This window comes from Paramisgurnus dabryanus, chromosome 23 (genome assembly GCF_030506205.2).
Source record: "Paramisgurnus dabryanus chromosome 23, PD_genome_1.1, whole genome shotgun sequence".
NCBI classification, from domain to species: domain Eukaryota; kingdom Metazoa; phylum Chordata; class Actinopteri; order Cypriniformes; family Cobitidae; genus Paramisgurnus; species Paramisgurnus dabryanus.
In genome coordinates this window covers 6492926-6520447 of record NC_133359.1, presented here as the reverse complement: position 1 = coordinate 6520447, position 27522 = coordinate 6492926, and the positions used below count along the sequence as shown (strand labels likewise).

The 27522-nt window shown below is 36.2% G+C and overlaps 1 protein-coding gene and 1 long non-coding RNA gene across 2 annotated transcripts in view; both read left to right on the top strand.

Moving 5' to 3' along the window:
- Positions 1–1792: 1792 nt before the first annotated feature.
- On the top strand, positions 1793–14892 carry LOC135781865 (uncharacterized). The gene is made up of 3 exons (XR_010545282.1): positions 1793–1920; positions 13536–13640; positions 14161–14892. It is a non-coding gene; the product is annotated as an uncharacterized lncRNA (long non-coding RNA).
- A 2750-nt stretch (positions 14893–17642) lies between these two features.
- The window catches only part of ccdc33 (coiled-coil domain containing 33), a 56504-nt gene continuing 46624 nt past the window's right edge, over positions 17643–27522 (top strand). Inside the window, exons 1-4 of the mRNA XM_065292432.2 lie at positions 17643–19004; positions 19179–19308; positions 22143–22285; positions 22500–22554. The gene's annotated coding sequence lies outside the window, so the exon portion shown is untranslated. The remainder of the gene's footprint in view (positions 19005–19178; positions 19309–22142; positions 22286–22499; positions 22555–27522) is intronic.

Genomic DNA, 27522 nt, shown 5'->3' with positions numbered 1-27522 from the left:
TGACAGCTGTGATATCGTGTGATATGCGCATTCTGCGGGAGCGAGGGCGGGGTTTTGATTTCGCGGCTTCACTTCCTGCTCACTACTGCGCATGACTGGTCCCGAAATCGCTACTGCGCAGACTCAAGACCCAAGATGTCAGCGCCATATCGGGACACTGGCGGCTTCACTTTTCACCAATGGAAGGGAGCGAACAGGCGTCGTCCATCTTTTTTTACAGTCTATGATTTGCACAAATAATCGTCCCAGCCTTACTTTGGGCACTTTTTAGCGCTTTAGGAGTTGATTTTTTGGATTGTTTTGACTAGAGGTCGACTGATAGTGGATTTTACCGATAACGAAGTGGCTCCTTATTTGCCGATAACCGATTAATCGACGGATAGTTTATAAAACGGATACTGGATAAAAATAACATAACACTCAAAGTGAAAGAGTGCCAGAATTTATTACAAAATAAATAAAACAACATTATGTGCTAAATTAAATAAATGTAAATATGTAAATGTAAATGAAAATGTATTAATTATATTAATTACCTTAAAATATGCAGCTTAGCTGGATAAAACATTTGGGTTGAATTTTTCTGCATGTATTTTACTGTTTGAGGTACTACTTATATTAGCGTCCTGTCAGCCTTGACGACAAACTTAGGTACCTGCTGTTGTTTCTCTGCTAATGCAGCATCTAGTCGGCAAATTAATTGATTCATAATGATATAAAGCAAAGGATGCAACTCGGCACAACTATCGGCATGGATCTTTGCCAATAACTGATTGTTCCAACTATTGGTGCCGATTAACCGATCTACCTCATCCTACATTAAAAAAAAATCAACAGATCGTACAGAAACAGAAAATAATAGTGCACTCTATAAAAAACAGTATGGTAAGAATTATTTGTCAAAGTTCAATACTCAGTGTTTTTCTAAATCCCTCTTTAAATTGCATTCCCTGTGATTTGGTTTTTGTTCGATTTGGTCTGATATTGTTATTTTTGGCTTAGGAATGTAAATCTTAGGGTGGGATGGGGAAAAGGTGGTTTATTCACACATGAAAAGTGTTTAATCTAGAGTTCAAAACCCTCAGATGGTATCTGTCTGTCTATCTAATGGTGCTGTTACATGGTGCTAAATACAGCCTTATTGTAAATTGTTACCAAATGTTTGTTTTCTTTTAGACCACAAACATACAGGACTGCAAAGGAAAGCTGAAAAGGTTTTGGAGAAAGGATTTTTGTGATTAGTAGGCATTAGCAACCTGAATTCAGCTTTCTGTGTGTTTTGTAACAGGTTAAGTATTGTTTTTGTGGAAAGGGCAAAGGGTTACTTACAAAACTTTCTAGACTGGCGAGCTGCCAACTTGTTTGTTTCTTGAGGATTATGTTTAGTGGAAAATCCTCAAAGAGGATTGAGACGGCTAATTGTGCAATAGCAATTATAAAATGCAGAAATATTTATGAAATGTGAACGTTGATTTGTGCATGCATGCATTCAACGAGATTAGGTGAAGGGGAATTTAGTCAAATTGCAACATTTACATTTTTTACAAAGGTGATATTGAAAATGCTTTCATTGGTGTCTGCATTTTTATTTTATTTTAATTGTTTATATTTTTTAATGGTTATGTGAATGCTTTTATTAAAAAACATGCCTCTGCTATGGTTTATTATTATTACTACTAATAATAATAATAATACAGACTTTTCACATATGGTTTTGTGTGTACTTTAAGCCTTTAATTGTGACTTATGAGGTGTGTATTTTTATTTTTTGCATTTGTGCTTGTAGGAGGAGTCATGCGGAAGTGGGATGTGATTGGAGGAGCCACGCCGTAACCAGGTGCCCACCTCAGCCTACACACAACCACTCATGGGAGGAGACAATCTGGGTGGAGCTAAGGGACAGGCAGACCCATGGGAAGGGTGAGCCGCCGCTCAACTAACACAATCTTCCTTTCCATCCATCCAAATCTATCTATCCAAATTTGTCTATCCAAATCTATCTATCAAAATCTATCTATCCAAATCTATCTATCCAAATCTATCTATCCAAATCTATCATCTATCAAAATCTATCTATCCAAATCTCTATCCAAATATATCTATCCAAATATATCTATCCAAATCTATCTATCCATCTATCCAAATCTATCCATCCATCTATCCGAATCTATCTATCCAAATCTATCTTTTTAAATCTATCTATCCAAATCCATCCATCTAGCCAAATCTGTCGATCTATCCAAATCTATCTATCTATCCAAATCTATCAATCTTTCCAAAATGTATTTATCCATCTATCCAAATCTATCCATCTATCCAAATCTATTTATCCAAATCTATCATCTATCCAAATCTATTCAAATCTATCTATCTATCCAAATCTATTCATCATCCAAATCTATTAATTTATCCAAATCTGTTGATCTATCCAAATCTATTAATCTATCCAAAATGTATTTATCTATCTATCCACATCTATCTATCCAAATCTATCATCTATCCAAATCTATCTATCCAAATCTATCTATCCATTCCATCTATCCAAATCTATCTATCCAAATCTATCCATCTATCCAAATCTATCTATCCATTCCATCTATCCAAATCTATCTACACTGTAAAAAAATTCCGTAGAAATTGCAGCTGAGTTGCCGGTAACTTACCGTAGATTTAAATTTATGTTTTTTACTGGCAACATTTTGTTCAAAGTTAAATGAACATTAAACATTTACAAGTCTTTGTCTTTATAGAGTAAAACTAAAAAAACAGCATCAAGCAAAACATTCTGGGAAACAAAATCTGAAGCAAAAAACAGAAAAAGGTTGATGATGATTTCTGGTTCCCAGAATGCTTTGCATGAGGCAGTTATTGTATAGTTTTATTCTGTAAAGATAAAGACTTGTTAATATTTAAAATTTATTTAACTTTGAACAAACTCTTGCCAGTAAATAACATAAATTTAAATCTACGGTAAATTACCGGCAACCCAGCTGCGATAACATTGAAATTTCTACGGAATTTTTTTACAGTGTACCCATCTGTCCAAATCTATCGATCTATCCAAATCTATCTATCTATCCCACTTCTATCTATCCAAATCTATCTATCCAAATCTATTCAAATCTATCCAAATCTATCCATCTATCCAAATCTATATCTATCCAAATCTATCTATCTATCCAAATCTGTTCATCTATCCAAATCTGTTTATCTATTCAAATCTGTTCATCTATCCAAATCTATTAATCTATCCATAATGTATTTATCTATCTATCCAAATCTATCTATCCAAATCTATCTATCCAAATCTATCTATCCAAATCTATCTATCCAAATCTATCTATCCAAATCTATCATCTATCCAAATCTATCTATCCAAATCTATCCATCTATCCAAATCTATCTATCCATTCCATCTATCCAAATCTATCTATCCATTCCATCTATCCAAATCTATCTATCCAAATCTATCTACCCATCTGTCCAAATCTATCGATCTATTCAAATCTATCTATCCAACTCTATCTATCTATCCCACTTCTATCTATCCAAATCTATCTATTCAAATCTATCCAAATCTGTCCATCTATCCAAATCTATCCATCTATCCATCTATCCAAATCTATCCATCTATCCAAATCTATCTATCCATCTATCCAAATCTATCTATCCAAATCTATCCATCTATCCAAATCTATCTATCCATCTATCCAAATCTATCTATCCAAATCTATCCATCTATCCAAATCTATTCATCTATCCAAATTTATCCATCTATCCAAATCTATCAATCCAAATCTATCTATCCAAATCTATCCATTTATCCAAATCTATCTATCCATTCCATATATCCAAATTTATCTATCCAAATCTATCTACCCATCTGTCCAAATCTATCGATCTATTCAAATCTATCTATCCAAATCTATCTATCTATCCCAATTCTATCTATCCAAATCTATCTATCCAAATCTATCCATCTATCCATCTATCCAAATCTATCTATCCATCTATTCAAATCTATCTATCCAAATCTATCCATCTCTATCCATCTATCCAAATCTATCTATCCATTCCATCTATCCAAATCTATCTATCCAAATCTATCTATCCATCTCTATCCAAATCTATCCATATCTATCCACATATTTCTATCTGTGTCTGTCTGTCTGTCTGTCTGTCTGTCTGTCTGTCTGTCTGTCTATCTATCGACCGATCTTCATGTTTCAGTTTTGTTTTAAATCCCATTTCAGATAAAGAAATCCACAAAGCTGATATCAGCATTGCGCTTGACTGGACCTGTTGAATATTAATGGGCAAGCTTTCTTCCTGTTTCCGCATGTGAGAGAAAGCAAAAAAGAGAGTATGACAGAAAAATCTATCGGTGTGAAATTGCTTTCACTGCTTTGGTAGGCCAGGTTTTGAAAGGGTCCATGTGTTGATGATAATTGCAGACAGCGGGTCTGATTATTCCAGCTATGTGCTTTCTGTAAACTGACAGAATAATTACACACCGGGCTTTAATGGCTCTCCTGAAGAGAAAGAGTGAGCCATAGCCGTGAATGTGTGAGGAATGCTGATGGTATCCATTGAGCGAGCTCCTGAAGAATCCAAAAGATCTCTAATCCTGACGGTGTCTACTAGCTTCTCTCTTATTGGTTAGCTTTACAACCTCACAGGACCAGGAAGGAAACGCGGTGTTGGGCACGTAATAAGATCGGAGACGTTTTGCTAAAGAGTCTGGGAACAAGTTCCTCTGCTTAGCTGGATATCGTTTGTGATGTTTGTCTTTGCCTGTTAAACAAGGAAAAGATGGATTGTCTTGTCAAAGGTTGAAATGAGACCAAAATCAAACAAAGATCTGGACTTTGTGGGTGTCCATTGGATCAGCGCCCATCAGACGATGGAGAAGAATGCTGTTTTTCTCTGGGACCACACACTGGCACAATGCAAATGTGATTTAGGGCATTCTGCTGGATTAACATCCTTGTGGGTCCTGGTAAAAAAATTTGTACCAAAGAGCTTCTGGCACATTTTCGGCTACCCGTGTCGTATCTGCACCCGTTTCATCATTATCACCTAGAGCTGGTGCAGGTCAGTCATCAATGCTTCTGTAACCGTCTGCTTCCATCATCCAAGTACTTTTGTGATTGGCTTAACTGCGTCACATGACCAGCTGCATCCAATCACAATCTCACATTTATATAAAAGTCATCATGGTCTAAGCGGGTGCTCTCTTTGCTCATTGTCAAAAGTCTGCATTTCACTACCAGCCATAGTGAAATTTAAGCTTGCTTATTTACATCCCTGCTCTTGACATTTATGATTTCACCCCTGGCCATTCAGCCCTACCGCACGGCAGTGCGAAAGGAAACGGCACGCTGCCGAATCATTCGAGTGATTTGAGCACAGCTCGTCATCCCCGCCGCGAGCCTCGGTTAGGGTGCAGGATACCTGCAGCTCCGGTGATATTGAGCGACAGGAGATGCCTCGGGCACAATTCATCAAAGAAAGTCTGTGTGGAGTACAGAGAGCAACATGAATAAACCATATTTCCTCCGTCAAACCTCCAACAGAAGTCGAGCTCAGGTTCAGCTTTAGGTTTAAGCGCTTTAATGGTATTTGAACATCGGTTAAGAAGCATATTGTCCTGAATAATAATTAGTTATTGGACGAAAAAAATGTAAGGTGAGCTTGGCTTGATGTATCAATTGGCTTGTCGATTTTCAAACAGCTAGTAACCTAGTATCTTGCCATTGCTAATCATTTGGATGTGGTATTAGGGGGTGTGGGCCATTTTTATATTTATGCATTTGGCAGATGCTTTAATTTAAAAAACTAATCTGTGGTTATCTACTAGTGTGCAGTAGATACTATAAAATTGGAGAGAAGCGCTTGTTTGGATCAGTACATATTATGGTTGGATACCAATACTGCTGAATAGTTGATTAAAAAGCAAGAAAAGTCAGACAGACAGGTAGGAAACGCAGAAAGACGGCTCTACTGTCCTGAGATGGTGTTTTATCTCCAGTTTGTCTATCTTCAGTCCTTTAGCTGTCAGTGTCTGGCCAAAAGCCACATGAGATTGGGCAGCACGTTTCTCCTTCATCAAAAACTGCAGACTGAAAGTCATAAACTATTTATTTCTCACCGTGGGCACTGCAATGGCATCTCCCTTTTCAATATATACTAAATCAGATCAGTCTAAATTAAAAAATAAATACAAAATTATCTGTGTTCCTGTTGCTCAACTGGTAGAGCTTTGTGTTAGCTTCGCAAAAGTCATGGGTTTGATCACAGGGAACACACAAACTGATAAAAAATTTGATAAATTAAATGTAATGTTAGTTGCTTTGGATAAAATTGTCTGCCAAATGTACGGTGTAAATATAACATTTATTTTAATAATGTTTTTGGATTTATTATTTTGGTATAATCGTTTCACGTGTGTAGGTCCAGAAAGCTGTTTTCGACCGTGATAAGTAAATTCCTGAAGCGGTCATTTTTTTCTTATAACGCGTTGTGTTTCTGGTTTCATGCGTTACCAGGGTTCCCACGCGTCCTGGAAAACCTGGAAAACCTGGAAAATGAAAGACCAATTTTCCAGTACTGGAAAACACATAAAAAATGGGGGGAAACGTCAAATGTCCTGGAAACGCTTGCGTTGTCCTGGAAAATTATTTTCCCTCCTGGTAGGATGAACGCAAACGGGTTAAAAATGTTATGCATGAATGTCTGTTTTGACCTGCCTTTAACGTGTAATATTGGGCTGGAGCGCTTGTCTGCTTTCATTTCCGCACGTAGCCAGCTTACCGCCCCACGTGACACAAACCTCCCAATGTACGCGTTTGCGTAGCAAGTGCGCAATTTGACGACATAGTACGCTGGTAGGACTTGCCCCTCTAAACTACGGACATGTGAGTTCTGTGGCAAATATGCACGTGCGGTACTCCTGTCTGACAACACGATTCAGCAGCGTGGTGAAGCAGTTTCAGCTAATCATTGTAGAAAAGCAGAGAATAACAAGTCTACTGAACCTACAACGTAACATTCCCGTCCCTCTCCTCCTCCCCTCTGCCTCAGCACCGCTCTACTCAATGACACTGCTCTGCCTCACTCTCTGTACCCCGTTCCCCATTTGCTGCAGTTGGGCTTAAAAAGGTAATGTGTGTGTGTGTGTGTGTGTGTGTGTGTGTGTGTGTACCTGGTAATTATCACGTTGTGGGGACCAATTGTCCCCACAAAGATAGGAATACCACTGTTTTTGTGACCTTGTGGGGACATTTTGATGTCCCCATGAGGAAACAAGCTTATAAATCAAACAAGATGATGTTTCTTGAAAATCTAAGGTACAAGAACGTTTTTTGTGATGGTTGGGGTTAGGGAATGGGGCAGGTAAGGGGAATAGAATATACAGTTTGTATGGTATAAAATGCATTACGTCTATGGAATGTCCCCACAAAACATGGAAACCAGAATGTGTGTGTGTACGTGTGTGTACGTGTGTGTGTGTACGTGTGTGTGTGTACGTGTGTGTGTACCTGCCAACTTTTGGTAAATGTGAACCGTTACACGTAAGGATTCACTGTGAAAGCATTCGAGTCGAAGTCTACGTGAAAAAATAATGTGTTGTGTACAGTAAGTATAATACATAAAATATAGGGGTGTGACGAGATCTCGTGCGATTAAATATGTATCACGAAATTAATTATGTCACGAGATTTCTCGGGGAGGTCAAATGCTGGCCGTTTCTTATACAAAAGGCTGCATCCAGAGGTTGCATTTGTAGACTGCATCATCATAAATTAAATGCATTATATTCTGTCTTTTACTGCGTTTGCTTTTTAAATCTTGCTCAATAATAACAGTGACTGTATCATTTCTACTGTAAAGAATTGGACAAATATTAAAGATTTAAATGGATTTAAACGTTGTTTGGCTAAAAGCATCCATTTAAAATTAAAGTAACTGAAGTGGGTCATTTACCGCCCCCTGTAGGCATTTGTTATAGTACATAATTCTGTTTTTTTAGGCTATATAAATGTGTTTACTAGTTTTGATACTTTATTTGGACGAATTATTATTGCATTGTCATTATAATGTAATGTTAAAGGTTATTATTTTATTACCAAAAATATCAAATTACTTCATTATCAATTAGCAAAATAATTGTTAGGGACAGTCCTAGATTAGTTAAAACATTTCAAAATAATGTGATTTCAGTTTCCCATTCATTTATTTTATCATTGAGAATTTCTTAAAAATAAAGTAAAAATCTCGTCTCGTTCTCGCGAACCCAATCTCGTGTCTCGTCTCGTGGATTAAGTGCCTCGTCACACCCCTAATAGAATATGAAAGATATGAAAATGCTAAGGTATGAAAAGTAGGCCTAATTTCAGTAATCAGTCAATATAAGTAGTTTTAGACTTTCACATTTCTGTTGTCCTTTATAGGCAGGAGTTAGTGACGATGTCAGGAAGACAGAGCAAATTCAAAACTGAGTGGAAGGAAAAACCCCAGTTCAGGGATTGCCTAGAAAAAGTGTCTGGAGATGTGCATAGGGCATATTGCAAGCTCTGCAGGAAATCTTTTGATATTGGTAACATGGGAGTCTCAGCAGTCAGGAGTCATGCACGGGGACAAGGCCATGTTAAGATTATGTTAGTGACTGATTGCGAATACAGCTTGACTGTGAGAGTTTGGATTTTTAAACTGATATCAGCAATGATGATATGATACTATCACTACTACCCAGCCTTAGTTGTGATAACTTGACTCACACTGTAGCAGCTGAAAATGTCCTGAAAATGTCCTGGAAACGTCCTGGAAAATCTTTTCAAGAAAAGAGTGGGAACCCTGGTTACCGTAAATGTAAAATTTATTTTAATAAAGTTTTTGGATTGATTATTTTGGTATTTAAGTATTTAATTAGACATTTTCATACTGTGATGTAAATATTTTTATTTAGTGATTTTTATTTTTAACTTTTATAAACAATAATATTAATTTATGTTTTTCTATTAATAAACATTTCATTTAATGCTTAATTTTTAAAAACTTATAAAAACAAACTTTGTAACTGTGTGTTCACACCAGACGCGGAAGAGGCGTCAAGCGGAGTGATTTACATGTAAAGTCAATGCAAAAATGCGAATAGGCATCCTGCGGTGCGGTAAGCGTGAATGGCACAGCGCGACTGGTGCGAAACGTGCGGCGTGAATGGTGAAATATCATGTTATTTTGTCATCGTTTCACGCGTGTAGGTCCAGAAAGCTGTTTTCGACCGTGATAAGTAAATTCCTGAAGCGGTCATTTTTTTCTTATAACGCGTTGTGTTTCTGGTTTCATGCGTTACCGTAAATGTAAAATTTATTTTAATAAAGTTTTTGGATTGATTATTTTGGTATTTAAGTATTTAATTAGACATTTTCATACTGTGATGTAAATATTTTTATTTAGTGATTTTTATTTTTAACTTTTATAAACAATAATATTAATTTATGTTTTTCTATTAATAAACATTTCATTTAATGCTTAATTTTTAAAAACTTATAAAAACAAACTTTGTAACTGTGTGTTCACACCAGACGCGGAAGAGGCGTCAAGCGGAGTGATTTACATGTAAAGTCAATGCAAAAATGCGAATAGGCATCCTGCGGTGCGGTAAGCGTGAATGGCACGGCGCGACTGGTGCGAAACGTGCGGCGTGAATGGTGAAATATCATGTTATTTTGTCATCGTTTCACGCGTGTAGGTCCAGAAAGCTGTTTTCGACCGTGATAAGTAAATTCCTGAAGCGGTCATTTTTTTCTTATAACGCGTTGTGTTTCTGGTTTCATGCATTACGGTAAATGTAAAATTTATTTTAATAATTATTTTTGGATTTATTATTTTGGTATTTAAGTATTTAATTAGACATTTTCATACTGTGATGTAAATATTTTTATTTAGTAATTTTTATTTTTAACTTTTATAAACAATAATATTAATTTATGTTTTTCTATTAATAAACATTTCATTTAATGCTTAATTTTTAAAAACTTATAAAAACAAACTTTGTAACTGTGTGTTCACACCAGATGCGGAAGAGGCGTCAAGCGGAGTGATTTACATGTAAAGTCAATGCAAAAATGCGAATAGGCATCCTGCGGTGCGGTAAGCGTGAATGGCACGGCGCGACTGGTGCGAAACGTGCGGCGTGAATGGTGAAATATCATGTTATTTTGTCATCGTTTCACGCGTGTAGGTCCAGAAAGCTGTTTTCGACCATGATAAGTAAATTCCTGAAGCGGTCATTTTTTTCTTATAACGTGTTGTGTTTTTGGTTTCATGCGTTACAGTAAATGTAAAATTTATTTTAATAATTATTTTTGGATTTATTGTTTTGGTATTTAAGTATTTAATTAGACATTTTCATACTGTGATGTAAATATTTTTATTTAGTAATTTTTATTTTTAACTTTTATAAACAATAATATTAATTTATGTTTTTCTATTAATAAACATTTAATTTAATGCTTAATTTTTAAAAAATTATAAAAACAAACTTTGTAACTGTGTGTTCACACCAGACGCGGAAGAGGCGTCAAACGGAGTGATTTACATGTTAAGTCAATGCAAAGATGCGAATAGGCATCCTGCGGTGCGGTAAGCGTGAATGGTGTGGCGCGACTGGTGCGAAACGTGCGGCGTGAATGGTGAAATATCATGTTATTTTGTCATCGTTTCACGTGTGTAGGTCCAGAAAGCTGTTTTCGACCGTGATAAGTAAATTCCTGAAGCGGTCATTTTTTTCTTATAACGCGTTGTGTTTCTGGTTTCATGCGTTACGGTAAATGTAAAATTTATTTTAATAAAGTTTTTGGATTTATTATTCTGGTATTTAAGTATTTAATTAGACATTTTCATACTGTGATGTAAATATTTTTATTTAGTAATTTTTATTTTTAACTTTTATAAACAATAATATTAATATATGTTTTTCTATTAATAAACATTTAATTTAATGCTTAATTTTTAAAAACATATAAAAACAAACTTTGTAACTGTGCGTTCACACCAGACGCGGAAGATGCGTCAAGCGGAGTGATTTACATGTTAAGTCAATGCAAAGATGCGAATAGGCATCCTGTGGTGCGGTAAGCGTGAATGGCGCGGCGCGACTGGTTCGAAACGTGCGGCGTGAATGGTTACAGTACTGATGAATCTACAGGTTATTTAGTGCTGTAACACATCCTGATTGAAGTTTACCTTCTCAGAGTTTTTCTAAATAAAAGTAAATCAGGTTTAAATGTCAGTAGTTCCTGTTGGGATGAAAGTAACACGTTTGTCCTGCTGCATAATGTTGAGAATTTAGATTATGCTTATTTAATTTAATTTAATTTTCTTAGTGCTCATACTGTTGAACATTTTTTTTATTCACAACAAATCAAGTTTGTACTGTCGGGTTGCTTTTGAAACATTTGATGAAACTGAAATTTAAAGCAACACTATGTAGTTTCCATGTAAAAATGACTTACAGCTCCCCCATGTGGTTGAAAAGCTCAACAGTGCCTGGTATCAGACACTCTTCTGCAGGCAGGGGGAGATGCGGGGCTGTGTTTCCTACTCTCCACCGCCACTTTCAGAGTGTGCTTGTAGCAGCTAGGAGGCTGCTCAGGTTGCAGCAACAGTACAATTTGTCCAGTTAAAAGTTGTTCTATCACTGAAATAATTTTAGAGACATTATTTAAAGGTAAAACAACTACATAGTGTTGCTTTAAAATGAAAATGTAATCTAATTATTTTTTTCAAAGATAAACGACAAAATATGTTTGCAGTTACATATTAACAAGGTCATAGTCATGTATATTTACTAAAACAAGTGTAATACAAAATCTATCTTGTTCTGTTGTGTTACTTTTTACACACCTGTGTGTTACTTTCGTCCCAGCTGTCACAATGCGCTACTTATGTTCAAAGTGAAATTATATTGAAGTCATTTTACATTTGTTCAAAATTCCACCTGGTATTGATAGACCACACTTGTGAGTTATTGACCACAGCAAAAATATATCTCTGTCTAAAACATTGTCTTTTAAAATTAAAATTTCCTAAAAAATTTTACTTTCGCCTCCTGCTTTTCCCTACTTATCTTTAAATTGATTATTGTATTCACAATAGATGCTTTTCACATAGTCCATTACATTTCTCGATTTTGCACATTTGATAATGATTAAAAAGCATTTTTTGTAACTACTAGTGTATGTTTTTCATGAAGAATGAATCCAAACTGCTGAAATGTTGATGGACTGGCTCAGTTTGAGACAGTCATGCATCATTGTTTAGACTGGCGCTGTGATGAATACTCTGTGCTGTACTGCCCTCACCAGTGATATTTTATGATGCCCATAAACATTGATCCTCTCAGTGTTGTTTTAATAGAAGACGCTCATGAGAGCCCTGAACTGTAATCACACATTCTCAATGGCCTTGTGTGTCACCTACAACACACACACACAAACACACACAGATGCACTCACAGACGTACACACACGGAAGATAAGGGACCACGCTTAAACACAAGCCGTCTCTATTATTCAGAGGGTCATATTTTAAAGGAAGTAAACCAGTCATGACTGAGTTTATGTACTGTTCTGCCGGTAAGAATGTGGTGTTCGAAGTCTAGGAGGATAATCTGTGTTTTTAAATGTGTTTTTAAACGTACATGTATTCCCTAAAACAATTATTTTGATTATAAGGGTGAATCACATTAAAACATTTTTAATTTACATTTTCCCATAACCATTAAAAATACATACACTCTAAAAAATGCTGGGTAAAAAAATATTAAATGGTTGGGTTAAAAGGAAACAATCCCAGACATTGAGTTAATTTAACCCAGAACATTTTTATATTTGACCCAACAAGGTTAAAACAACCCAGCATTTTGGGTTAAAACCACCCAGAATATGTTAAATTAAAACCAATCACAAGTCGCATGGGGATATTTGCAGCAATATCCAACAATATGGGTCAAAATTATTTTTATGCTCCCAAAATTGACATACTGTATAAAGATCATCTTCCATGTAGATATTTTACAAATTGTCTTGCGTAAATATATCAAAAATATATTTATCATTAGTAGATATGTGTTGCTAAGGACTTTATTTGGACAACTTTAAAGGCGATTTTCTCAGATTCCAGATTTATAAATAGTTTTATCTCGAACAAATTTATTCAGCTTTCAGATAAAGGTTTACAGCTTTCAGAAAAAGGTTTACATATTATCTGAATTACAGTAGGTCATTTTATGGTTTCTTGTAATGACAATTACAGTAAGCACATTTCCCAAACAAATACTCAGTGCAAATTTTTTTCATGCAAAACAAAATTTGACCCAGACATACAATACAAATAATTTTTTAAGTGCATGGTTGAAAATCTATTAATAATACTGCACAAAGAGCATGCAAAATCTACTCTGAACATGAAAAATAATCAAGTATGTGTTTAATTGTTGAGATCTTACTATAACCTATTTCTACCTTTAGAGTCCCAGGGACACAGAGTCATCTGGGATGCGTCTCTATGTCACCATGGTGCGTAAACTTAGCCTCCTTCCCAGACAGCCCTGTTTCTACTTCACAGGCTTTGAGGTACGATTCACTTAGGAGTCACATCACAACTTAATTTATGCTATTATTTATTAAATAAAGGGATCTAGCATAGTTGTATATGGTTAACACAACATTTGCTTTACATACTACTGTAAGTGTCAAATACTCATGGCTCCATATAGAATGCATAGTGATTTATCTTAAACTGTTGGTGTTGTACTGAATGTAATAATGAATTTCAGACCTATTTAGATATGGAAAAGTATTTTGTGCTAATTAGATCCTATTTAATTGAGATACCCAATATCCAACTTCCTGTTTCTGGCTCCCGATAGAAGATCTAACTTAATCATGCCCTCTCACAATTTCCTATTAACTCAATCTCACCATTGATCTTCTCCGTGCCAGGAGGTATTGAGTTTAATATGTGGGCGCGTGTAGCCGCATGCATCTTAGAGATGGGCAGCCGTGCTTGGTGTGAAAAATGAGCCAATGGTTATTTCTTTGTTTCTCATTGCAAAATGCCCCCATCTGTTTTTGTCTGTGTCTTCATTCTTAGGTGTTGCTGCAGTCTGTAAACAAACCCTTCAGGAGTCCAGTTGGTTCCTTGATAGCTGTGGCACGCATAGTTGCAGATTTTAACCCGCACAGGTAAAGTGTGCTGTGTTGTAACACTTATGGTAAGTGGTATAATTGTAGTCATTTTGCCTGCATTTTTACCTTTTAGCTGGTAGTTTTAGTATCATAGTTGTGTAAAGTGTGTTATTGTGTCACATGCTAATGCACTTAGAATCGGTGATCTGTATGGTTAACGGAGACAGCACTCGTTGCATCGCATGCTAAAATTGGTGCTTTAAAAGCTTCATCTGTAACATTTGAGAGAAAGGGTCATGTTAGAGCGAAAGACTCCTGGTGTGTACATGTGGGTAGATTGTGTGAGTTATCAGCAAGGTGGGTAAATGGATTGGTTGTGCACCTTCCTGTTTGTAATAACCAAACGTCCACAGCGGTATGATATTTATAGAGTTTTTTTAATAGTAATAATCACAACATAGTTAATTAACCTAATTAGGGGTTTTACAGTTGCCAAGCAATGTAGCATCTTACACTGGTTTGTTCAAACGTTAACCAAAGTATGTCACAAGAGTAGGAATAGCAAATCTTGCCTTAACCAGAACTAGCCTACTTATTATGCTCATAAATGGTTTGATTACAAATCAACATACCTTAAATGGATAATGGTATAGTCAAGTGTGCTATATGGCACTGTTTAATGTAAAGATACCTTCAATGAAAAGTCCACATTTAAAGTATGAAATAAATAATGGTACTATCCACTGTAAAGGCAATTCAATAATGGCACAGTCCATTTAAAAAAAATGCCTCGGGTTAACAATGGTAGGGTTCACTTTAAAGATACCTTGAATGAGTAATGATATGATCTATTTTAAAGATGCCTTTAATGAATAATAGTACCATTCACTGTAAAGACACCTCAAATAAATAATGATACAGTCCACTGTAAAGTTTCCTCAAATTAATAATGGGATAGTGTGAAGTTACTGAAAATGATTAAAGGCACTGTTCACTGTAAAGATACCTCACATAAATAATGATACAGTCCACTGTAAATGTACCCCAATTTAACTGTAAAGATATTTTGAATAAATAATAGTATAGTCCACTGTAGATATACCCCAATTTAACTGTTAACTGTAAAGATGCCTCAAATTAATAATGGTACAGTCCACTGTAATACCCCAATTTAACTAAACTGTAAAGATATTTTAAATTAATATTGGTACATTTTACTGTAAAGAATAAAGATACGTCAATTTAACTGTAAACTGTAAAGATGCATCAAATAAAAAATGGTACAGTCCACTATAAATACAGTATACCCCAATTTAACTGTAAACTGTAAAAATATCTAAAATAAATAATGGTACGGTCCACTGTAAATATACCCCAATTTACCGGTAAATTGTAAAGATATCTCAAATAAATAATGGTACAGTCCACTGTAAATATACCCCAATTTATCTAAACTGTAAAGATATTTTAAATTAATAATGGTACATTTTACTGTAAAGATACCTTAAACTGTAAAGTTTCAAATTAACAATTGAACTGTTTACTGTAAAGATACCTCAAATAAATAATGGTACAGTCTGCTGTAAATATACCCCAATTTAACTAAACTGTAAAGATAGTTTAAATTAATAATGGTACATTTTACTGTAAAGAATAAAGATACGTCCATTTAACTGTAAACTGTAAAGATGCCTCGAATAAAAAATGGTACAGTCCACTATAAATACAGTTCACCCCAATTTAACTGTAAAATGTAAAGATATCTCAAATAAATAATGGTACAGTGCACTGTAAATAAACCCCAATTTAACTGTGAACTGTAAAGATGCCTCAAATTAATAATGGTACATTCTACTGTAAAGATACCTCAAACTTTAAACTGTAAAGTTTCAAATAAACAATTGAACAGTTTACTGTAAAGATACCCCAATTTAACTGTAAACTGTAAAGATGCCTCAAATAAATAATGGTACAGTCCACTGTAAAGTTTCCTCAAATTAATAATGGGATAGTGTGAAGTTACTGAAAATGATTAATGGCACTGTTTTACTGTAAAGATACATCAAACTGTAAAGTCTCAAATTAACAATTGAACAGTTATCTGTAAAGATACCTCATTTAATGTAAACTGCAAAGATACCTCAAATTAATAATGGAATAGTCCACTGTAAATATACCCCAATTTAACTGTAAACTGTAAAGATGCCTCAAATAAATAATGGTACAGTCCACTGTAAAGTTTCCTCAAATTAATAATGACATTTAATTGTAAACTGTAAAGATAACTTTACATGAATAATGGTACAGTCCACTGTAAAGCTAGAAGGTGTTATTGTATAAGTGTTGATAGACACAGGTGTTCTCAGATGCCTCCATTCCCTCTGTGGTTCTTGTCACACACAGACTGTGCTGCTAATAATAGTTGAGTTGTTGCCAAGGCAAGCAAGTGGAAGTGCAAATCCATGTTTTATTTACCTTTCACCTTTTTAAAATGGTTTCATCAGAAGGGGTTGTAACATCAATCATAGGGAGGGCTGGTGGTCTGTCCTCTCTTGTATTCATTTTCTCACATGTGTGCACAGATTGTTGTTATATTAAATCCAGTTTTATGAAGGCTGTGTCCCTGCCAGTCACAGAAAAATGCTTTGGATATTTTTGTAAATACTGTCGTTTCTCTTAGACGCAATGTGCTGCTCCGTGATCCCAGGGCTACAGGCGTCTCAGTGAGGTCGGTCTGGTTTCCAGATCCATCTGAATATGCTTTTACAGTTCCTACCCTCACTGCACACGGCTGGCCACAGGTTCAGTAGCCAAATACACACCACTAATTCAGAAATATACATTAAACCTACATAATATTGTATTACTACCCAGAAAATCAGAGAGAAAGTATAGGGTGTACCATAAATCCCTAAACATATCCAAAATCTACCATTATCTCTAAATTAATCCCAAAATTTGACTCTACAGACTGAAACCATCTGCTATACTATTATTATTATTATTTCTAACTTATATCCTTAACCTTCATTTGATTTACTATTATTATAAATAATAGCTGACTGTATTAGAGTCTTAATGGAAATGTAAACCATTAAAGCAGAGAAACAAACAACCAGATGGACAAGGGGATAGTAAGGTGAAGTAATAAAGGCTTTACTAAAGCAGGTTTTGGCATCTCTTATCTCACATAGGAGTGTTTGCCCATGTGTATAACTGTGTCATTTTCCTGAATTTCCTGGCACATTGAAGACTTCTGCCATCACAGCGAGTCTTTGCCAACACACTTTTTCACACGCTCTTCTTTTACTGCCACACGCACACACAGCTCTCTGACTACTATAAGTGAGCATGTGTCATCTTTTTCATTCACTTGTAGCTAAAACGTTTCCCACTGAGACCCAAGGTTCACCGTATCGATCACATGAACATTACTTTTCTGCCAATACTCGCATTTCTCTTCTGTCGTTCTGCAGGTCTGTGTTTACTTGCTTTTTCACGCGATCTGATTGGATAACAGTAAGAGCCATGCTTGTGTTTGTATGCGTGCATGTATGTTCGGGTATGTGTGTTTGTTTCTCCATGTGCATGTGGAGGTGATAGCTCTGTCATCCTGCCCTTATGCCATCTGTGCCCAGTCAGTGTTGTGGCATTTCTCCATGTGCGACACACTATAGATAGTCATATAGCACCGTGTTTATCTCTGTTATGTAAAGTGATCTGATGCATCTTATGCAAATGTATTAAAGAATATGGTTTGGTGTTTATTGTGAATGTCAACAGTTTTTTTTTGTACAATTCATTAATCTTGGATTCTCTAGATGTAGTTAAGTGTGTTATATAGGATGCTTTAGAATGAAGCTTTCTATGTAGATACATGCAGGATACATATACAGGGTCATTATATATTACAGGTATACAGCAAACAGGGCAATTTTGTTGCTTTACCTATGGAGGGCACTGTATATACATACAGTAAACATATAATATGTAGCGGCCCTGTTACTAAACCTTGTGGGTTGCCGCCTACATAGACAGCTTAATTCTGAGACATTATCCTAAATAAAACAGGACTTTTTTGGAAAATCTCAGTTGGGCAGCAACTATGTGCCTTGCTTTTTAATGCTTTGAACTTTTTAGCAAAAAATTGTAGCATTGCAATACCTTATTAAAATGAGCTTATAGGCATTTAGTGTAACTTGGTTTGGAAGGAGCTTGTAATACATTGTATTAAAAATCACAAACATTTTCAGTGCTAGTCTAATTTAGGTTAAATTTAGTATTTAGTGTTAGTATTCTGTACATTTGCATGTATTTCCATAATTAGAATGTCAGTTGAATGTGTAATTGCCGAGTGTGATGGCACTGTAGACTGAATCAATGCAGAACGTCAGGAGTCTCAGTCACTATTGACCTTTGTGTGTACCGGGGGACCAAAGTGCCAATGACATTTTAGGGCTGAGGATCTCAGGAGAAGAGTGCTCATTTGTGACTGCCAGAGGTTGTCTGCTTTGGTGTGGAAAAACATTTTTGTGGGTAAACTAGTTTTTTACAGTGTTGTGCATAAATGTGTTTTGCTTTATTACAGTTCATATGTAATTAGAATGATGATTGTTGTAAATGTAGGTTATGTCTTAATTAAATTAGAATTGTAGAGCTGCAAATATACAGTGCCGTACTGTATGTTTTCTAATATGGAATACACTACTTCGATAAAGAGGTATTCGGTCAGACAGCAGGTTTGCTGGGTGCCCTCAGGGTACGGCCATCTGCTAGCAGTGCCAACTCCACCCACAGAGCTTTGAGCAGGTGCCATACATACATACACCTCAGTCTCTGCACAACAACAACACACAACTGTTGATGATCGTAGTATCCATTTCCACAGCCAGGGTTTCATTTAATTTAGATGTAGACACGGACAGGCTAGCTTGCAAAAGAACTTAACAAGTATGTATTCAGTGATTTTTGTTTTTTGAGCAGGTCTCTCTGCCAGGGTCCCCTGAGGATCAGCCCGTGTGGAATCACTCTTTTCTATTCCTGGGTCGCGACTGTGCCACTGTCTTTACTGAAGGAGCAGCACTTGTTCTGGAGTTTTACCCAACAGCAGCCAGTAGAGATTATAGTTTTATAAAAGAATATTAAGGCAGTGGCTATTTACACTAAGTGCAAATAGTGTTACATACTATTTACACTACGTGGAAATAGCTGTAGCTGTTGTTGGGGCATCACCCTTTCACAAAAAGTACATAGTAGTATCTCAAAGGTACAGTACATATTGATACCAAATCTATACCTCTCTATACCTAATGGTACATATTAGGACCTTTTTAAAGGGTACTGCCCCATTGACAGCTGGGGTACATATTTTGACTGTTTCTACAATAGTGCACATTGTGCCATGTTTAAGGTCATTAAAGGGCACCTATTATGTCCTTTTACAAGATATAATGTAATGGCGCTTTTCCATTGCATAGTACCCAATGGTTTGGGTCGTGTCTACTTTTGGGGGCTTTTCCACTGCGTGCAGATACTTTTTTTTAGTACTACCTCGGTTGGGGTTCCAAGCGAACCAAGCTGATACCAAAACGTGATGCGAAAACACCGCAGATCACTGATTGGTCTGAGAGAATCGTCACAACCAGCGTCATCGCTATAATGTAAAAGATTAGCTTTACCTTCATGCTAGCTTGCGCTGTCTCGAGTAAACCTGTTGTCATCTGTGCGTTGCTGTAAGTTCTCAAACTCCCTTTTAGCGATGAAAAACATCCACAGGTTGAGAATCAAAAACACCATAACAGTATTTTTTCCAGACTTGCAGTTTTTGGCAGCACATTTGCGACACGCACGTCCACCCGCTCGCATATATGCTTAAATGCAACTTAAATGAGGCTCAGCGGAGCGCCGTCGACTGACGCCACGGGTGTTTGTACAGAAACTGTCATGTGAGACAAAGATAGTGATAAACGCGTTGTGCAACATCTTGTTGTGGTGGTAAATTTTAATTTTGTGGCGGACTGAGAAATAAATGAATGAATGGGAATGTACAACGACGCTCTCACTTGTATGACGTCACAGCAGTAGGCAAATTTATTGACGCACCTATAATCCCTCCCACTCCGAAGTGTTACTTAACTCGATGGAAAAACTAACCAAGCCAAAGTGAGGTGAGCTGACCCGACCTGACCCAAACCAAGCCATGGGGTACTATGCCTGAAAAAACACCAAAAGTCTCAGGTGTGCCCAGAATGTGTCTGTGAAGTTTCAGCTCAAAATTCTCCACAGATCATTTATTATAGCATGTCCAAAATGCAAAACGCGCTGTTTTAATGCCTGTACCTTTAAATGCAAATGAGCTACAGCTCCTCGCTTCCTTACAAACAGACAGTGAGCGCTTTTTAGTTAAAATAGATCTGATTAATTCATTCTGAGACAATAGTATCTAGTGGACAGAGTACAACTCGCTGAGGGTTGAAACTATGGTAATGTAGGACTGTAAGTGGGCGGGGCTTTATCAATGTGACCTCACATTGATAAGAGAATCAAAACGGCATGTCTAATGAGACTGCTTTGGTTTAATGGGGATTAAAAAACAAAGAGCAGGTGGATTTTTTTCATCATAGGGTGGTTGTGTGCCAACTAGCGTTGGATGATGTCCCCTAAATTGGCAGTTGACGATGGTTACGTCAAACCATCGCGATAGACGATGATATCGTTAGGCGGGTGGTTTTTTTCATTATTATTCGTTATTATATAATTATTATTCGTTATTTTACTTTATTACTTCCACTTAAGAAGAATTGTGCACTTTTTATTTTAATATATATCTTTACATAAATACTTTTTGCAAGTTCATTTAAAGCTTTATTTCAAAATAATTTTGTTATTTTACTAACCCAACTAATGACTCTTTCCAATAGGTTGCACATAAGGTGAAAAAGTAGCTTTACTCCACTTCTTAAAATATCTCTTTACATAAATATTTTTTTCTTCTATTTAAAAGCTATAATTTGTTATTTTACTAACCAAATGACTCCTCCGCGCTTTCGAATAGGTTGCACGTAAATATCTGTAATATGTGCCACCAGTACTCCGTCAGAGCGGGACTTCAGGACTGCGGGGAGCAGCCAGCACTTCCATCTGCAGCTTATTAAAACCAGACAAAGTGAACAAGTTGGTATTTCTGGCCAGAAACATTGAAATTCAAACATGGTCTGTGTATGTAAATCTCGCGTTTCGGTCGGAGTGTTGTTCCCGTTTTATTGTTCTTACGTTCGCTAAATTCTGGGTTTATATCTTAAACTGCCGCTTCAGTGCAGTAACGCCACAGACCTATGTAACAATGAGGGCAATCTCCCGACATACTACAATAGGCTACTAATAATGTATTAATATGGGCTGTTTTCTTGTTCAAAATTAAATATTTTAAGTTAAATGTACAACATGTAAAAATGACAAGATTAACACACGTCACATCTCTGGCATAGACTACAGTATTTAAAATAGCACATATGCATTAGTTATAATTTCAATTTAATTTAAAGACAAATTGCTGTAAAGATTTTAGGTTAACTATAGTCTATAGAAGAGAGTTAGTGTGTGTCAACTCGCAGCGGAGTGGGGTGGGGGGCGTGGCATCACGATGGTGTCTCTCCACCTGATAATATCGTCCATCGGCACAACCCTAGTGCCAACACACATCAACGTGTCCAAACACTTGTAAAAGTGGATTTTGCATAATAGGTGCCCTTTAACATTTGATTTGTTCTCAAATCTTTTGAACAATGATAATTAACATCAAGCCTGCTGCGATGCCTGGTTGTTTTCTGTGGCTAAAAATCAGACATTCGTAAACACTTCTACAAATCATTTTGAGTTGTCTGTTATATTTATGACAGATTTTGATTGTGAAAAAACACTGTATAATGTTTTATGTGTGTCCTTCAGTGAAAAACATAGGGAGCTGGCACATCCAGGGCCCTCTTGCATTCTCAGCACTGATCCTGGATCATTCACTTTATAGGAAACTGATGTCTAAGAGAGGATTCAGGGTGCCACATCTGCCACTGCAGATTCCTGCTGTTAACAAAGTAAAATTGATTCAGTTTAATTATAGATTAAGCATCACAGAGTGAAATTATGTTGGTTGTTTGTAGTCTGAAAAGATGCATTTATGCCTCCATTGTAATAAAAGACAATGTTTTACTAACTAGTGAGGAGCTCAGATTGTTTGAAAAAAGATATTACTTCTCAAAGCGGTCAATACATTAGTATTGATGTTGTCTAATATGCTTTGTTGTTTAGGGCTGCCCGTCATTTACCACCTCTGAAACCCCACCCACTATCAGCCTGGTGAGAGGTGAGTCATCATCAGCAGCCTCCACCAATCAGTTTACAGCACTTTTTTCAATTTAAAGTACATTTTCAATTCCACTCACATCATGTGTCTTGACATTTTCATGCGGATATAAAATTACTTTTATGCAGATTTTTTATTTTTATTCAATTCAATTATACAATCATCCAACATACAAGCATACATTTATTTTAGTCACCCCTAATGGATTTTGCGTAGGATCACTAGCTGGTTTATAAAAGCTACTGCGATCAGGATAACAAGATTTCTTAACATGGTTATTGGATTACAAAATATCTACACATGGTAGAAAATCCATCTCATTTGAACACTGCCACACACACACACACACACACACACACACACACACACATGGTTTATAGCCTGAAGAGGGCTCTAAAGCTCTTTTATTGCCCGTTAATAATTGCTATACAGCATTATTATCTTAATGCAGCCATTTTATTGGCTGGAGGGGACAGGGAACGGTTTACTGGCTCTCTCTGGAGCACTCTCAGTTGCAGTATCCATCTCTATCTGTCCATCATTCCCTCCCTCCTCTCCATTGCTCTGACTGATGATTCCTAACAAGCTGGAAGTGGTTACAGTTTTATGGCTAGGATTGCCAAAAACGAGCCATCACATGACCACGCCTTCTGTACTATAACAAACACAATTTGAGAAATCGTTTGATATGTTCGATATTTATTTGATTTTCAGAATATGTTCTTAAGTGAAATATAAAGAAAATGTCTTTGAAGCATGTTTATTAATATACTGGGACTTGTTTGTGTAAATTTTAGCGGCATCTAGTGGTGAGATTGCGGACAGCTCAGTCCACAATTTTAAAACGCATATGGTAACCCCCACAGGACAAACACGTTGGCGTCTGATGCTGGATTCACACCAAATGCAGTAGAGGCGGCAAAAACGCGCTATTCGCACGTAGTTGGACGCTTGAACATTTTAGGTTTACTCGCTTCATTCGTGCGTGAAAGCCGCACTTAAAATTCGAGTCATTCGAGACATTAACATGGAAATTTGCATCATGGGAGGGGCTTCTGCGTTTCCTCTCGCTTCCGGTTATCACATCACTGATAGGGCAAGCTTATAATTGGTTAACGTGGCGTGAATTTCCACCAAAGTTCAGATTTTTTAAGTCTGCGTTTCCCGCGGAAACGCTCAATTTGCGCCATTCGTGTGTCAACGCTTGTGTCATTTGCGTCATCTGCCGTGCCACGCAAAATGCCTTATTCGCGCCGCGAGACCTCCAGATGCGCGTAAATGCATTGACTTAACATTGAAATCACTCGCGCTTGACACCTCTACCGCGGCTGGTGTGAACGCAACATAAGGCAACGTAGGGACGAAACAAGCTCTGTTAAACAGTTTGTCCGTTTAGGGCTACTGTAGAAACATGACAGCGACTTCCATGTAAGGGGACCCGCGGTGTATGGAGATAAAAACGTCTCATTCTAAGGTAATAAAAACAATACAGTTCATTATGTGTGGCTTTTATACACCCCTGATAGTATAGTTATGTATTTTATATTGCATTTTTGTCAATAGATCCTTCTAAAAGTTACACAATGCACCTTTAATATTGCTCATACTTAAGATCGAAGTATAGTCAAATGTATGTGTGGGTGCGCGTGAAAACATTTTCGTCATTAAAGAGAGCGCGCTTACTGTACGCTCACCGGCAAATTTTTGAAACCTCGCGGACATTGTACGCGTAAGTCACGCATGCGCATACAGGAGTACGTAGTGTGTAAGACACAAGAGATATTGCAATTTGTCGCAATGCGCATGCGTCGAACGTCAGCACACGTGTATGAGTTATTAGTACACTTTAAAAAAATGCTGGGTTGTATTTACAAATATGAAAAAACCTGTTTGTTTAAATTAGCCTAAAAAATGTCTGGATTCGAAAGCATGACCTTTTGTGCTGCTAACGCAGTGCCCTACCACTGAGCTCTACAGGAACACAAGATTCATCTAGTTATCATTTTTGTTATTATCAACGATCCTCTCGTAATTATCGCTTACATTCAGGAGAACACCCTTCAAATTAATAGTGCTTTCTATTTCTATTTTTATCATTATTTTTGTGATTTGCATAGAAATAACAAGCACCCAACCACCAGTGTGCTGGGTAACCCCGAATCTGAGAAACTGTGGGGGAGTCTGGGCAGCTTCGGGTGCTTGGGTGTTAATTGCTTGTGAGTGCTGGCTCTCGTATCACACAGATGATTGTACTGTATGAACAAAGAACTGTGGAGAGGACAGAAGAGGAGAGACTTTGCTGCTGGCTACAAGTGAGAGGAGGAGATATGCGGCCCTCAGGAGCCAATGGCCCCTTAGAACACGGGGTGGAGGGTGGGGGAATCTGTTTCTCCCCCTGATTTAGGCGTTTCATCATTACAGGAGTTGAGGCAGGAAGATGAGAAAGAAAAGACACATGGGAATTTCTCAATGTAAAGATGTCTAGGGATTTCGGCCAAGCCGAGAAGAAATGGAATTTTATATTGGAGTAGAAATTGTCTTGGTATAAACAAAATTCCAGCTTTTACTGACACACACAATAAAACAACTGTACAGCAGTACAACTGTAGCTCAGTGGTAGAGCATTGCCAAAGGTTGTGGGTTTTATCCCAGTAAACAGGCATAGATATATAGCTTGCAATGCACTGTAAGTCAGATTAAAGCATCTGCCAAATCCATAAAATGTAATTGTAAACTTTTTTTAGCTTAAGATTTAATAATTGACTTATACATTTTTAAAATTAGAAGTTGTATCCATTGACATTATTTATTGCAGATTAACTAACAGGAACAGACAAGAAACAACTGGTATTAACAAAAATTACTAAATACTGTAAAAATATATTGTTAATTGTTTATGTTATCTAATGTGTAAGGGATAATGTATAGGCAGCCGGTTGTTATTGCAGAAATAAGCCTTATATCTCTCAATAAATAAATCTTAATATATGATTTCAAGGTTAGGAACGTTAAATATGGATTTGAAATATTTTATTAGCTAATTTTAATGAATGCAGACCTTTTGCAAGAAAAACTTGTTTACTTACGGTTTTAAGATAAGACAAGGCGTTCAAATGTCACAAACACATTTGGTTTAATAATTTGTAAATATAATGTGTTATTAAAATATATATTTATATTTATTATTAAACTGTACCTGTCAAAATGATTTGCAGCATCCGGGTTACCATGTGTTATTAGTTTTGAGCGGTTATCTGGAAATAACAAACCTGCAAATGCCGCCACTGACCAATCAAAATCAAGCATTCCAATGAGCCTTGTAACCTAACGCTTTTTGACTTTGGCTCTATCATTCAAAAAATATTTAAGTTAGATTAATAATTATTTTACACAATCAACACGCACATCTCTGCTATAAATAAACACTTAAAGTTTTTTTGTGGGACCTGCTGTTATTGTACAATTACACCGAAAGTGACAGGAGTGCAAACGTTACAACTTACCCCATAGATGGGGTTAATTGTAACAAACAGAGGGTTTGTTGTAACACCGGCTAAAAAATTTGGTTAAAAGACAAATAATTCAATTCAATTCTGTCTATATACTAAAGGTGGATATTGTTTATATATCTGCCTATAATAGATAGATATCCACACATTCATCCATCCATAATCCTTCATATAACCATCCTTGTGTTATGCATCAATGCATATAAATATATTTTTTTGAAATTGAAGGGCTGTACAATTAAGACAAAAAAACATAATAGTGAGTTATTTCCCCTGATATTGTAATAACATATATTTTGATGAATAGTATTTACATTGTTTTCATTTCATTATCATTGTATACCTGAGGCTTTATTGTAACACTGTGTAACAACTAACCCCGCTGTGTAAAAAATGGTTTCAATCCCAGCTATCATTACTTGCTGACATGTTTCAAAATGGTGTTATGTTTTAGGTAACAAGACAGTGATTAAAATAATATAAGGTTCGATTTGGTGACTTACACACCCAACTTAGAAAGAAAAAAAAACGTAAGATGAAGAAATGTATGTTTATGTTTTCAAATCACTCTTTGTTTAATATTTAAACCAGTGGTCTCAAACTCCCGGCCCGCGGGCCATTTGCGGCCCACCATTTGCGTCACCTTTCAAAAATATAACATAATCTGGCACGCAGAAAGATTTGTATTCACTTTGTTTTATATTCGTTTGATTTTTGATGCAATCAGTTAATCTGGTCGGGACTTTGTAGTATTATGTAGCTTACTATCCAATTACACATAGAGCAGTATTATTATTTTTTTCTGTCCAACTAGCTTATATAACATGGACTACCCATTCAAAAGTTATGGGATCACTTTCACTTATTAATATTTTCCCACATATAATAGAAAATTCATTAAAACTGAAATAACAAAGAACACGATGAAGTCAATACTATGACTGAAAACAATCCAAAATAAATCAAAACAGAAACACTTACTGGTGGTAATTTTTTATAATAGTTTATAAATGTATACAGGAATTAAATTTGTTAGTTTAGTGCAAGGTTATAATAGGTCTTAGTTAAGATAAGGTTAAGAAAATATTTACTTTTATATCTACTTTTATAAAATAATGTATATTAAAAAGATAAAACCACTGCTTATATATTTTGAAGTATTATTATACATTAAATAATAGAAATTAAACATGACATTTACAGAAATATTGTACTTTTTTGAACGTTAAAATAGCTCTGTGGCCCCCCCGATGAAATGTCTGTCTTAGAAATGGCCCCAAGCCAGTTTGAGTTTGAGACCCATGATTTAAACCAAAACACATCAAAACTTTTCACAAATTCACAGGATATCATTTTCTGACATTAGGAGAAAAAGACCAAAAGAACAGATTGCTCAACCTTGTATAAGTATGTAAAGTAGCCGCGTTACAATTAACCCTGCGTTAGTTTGTGCCCCGCT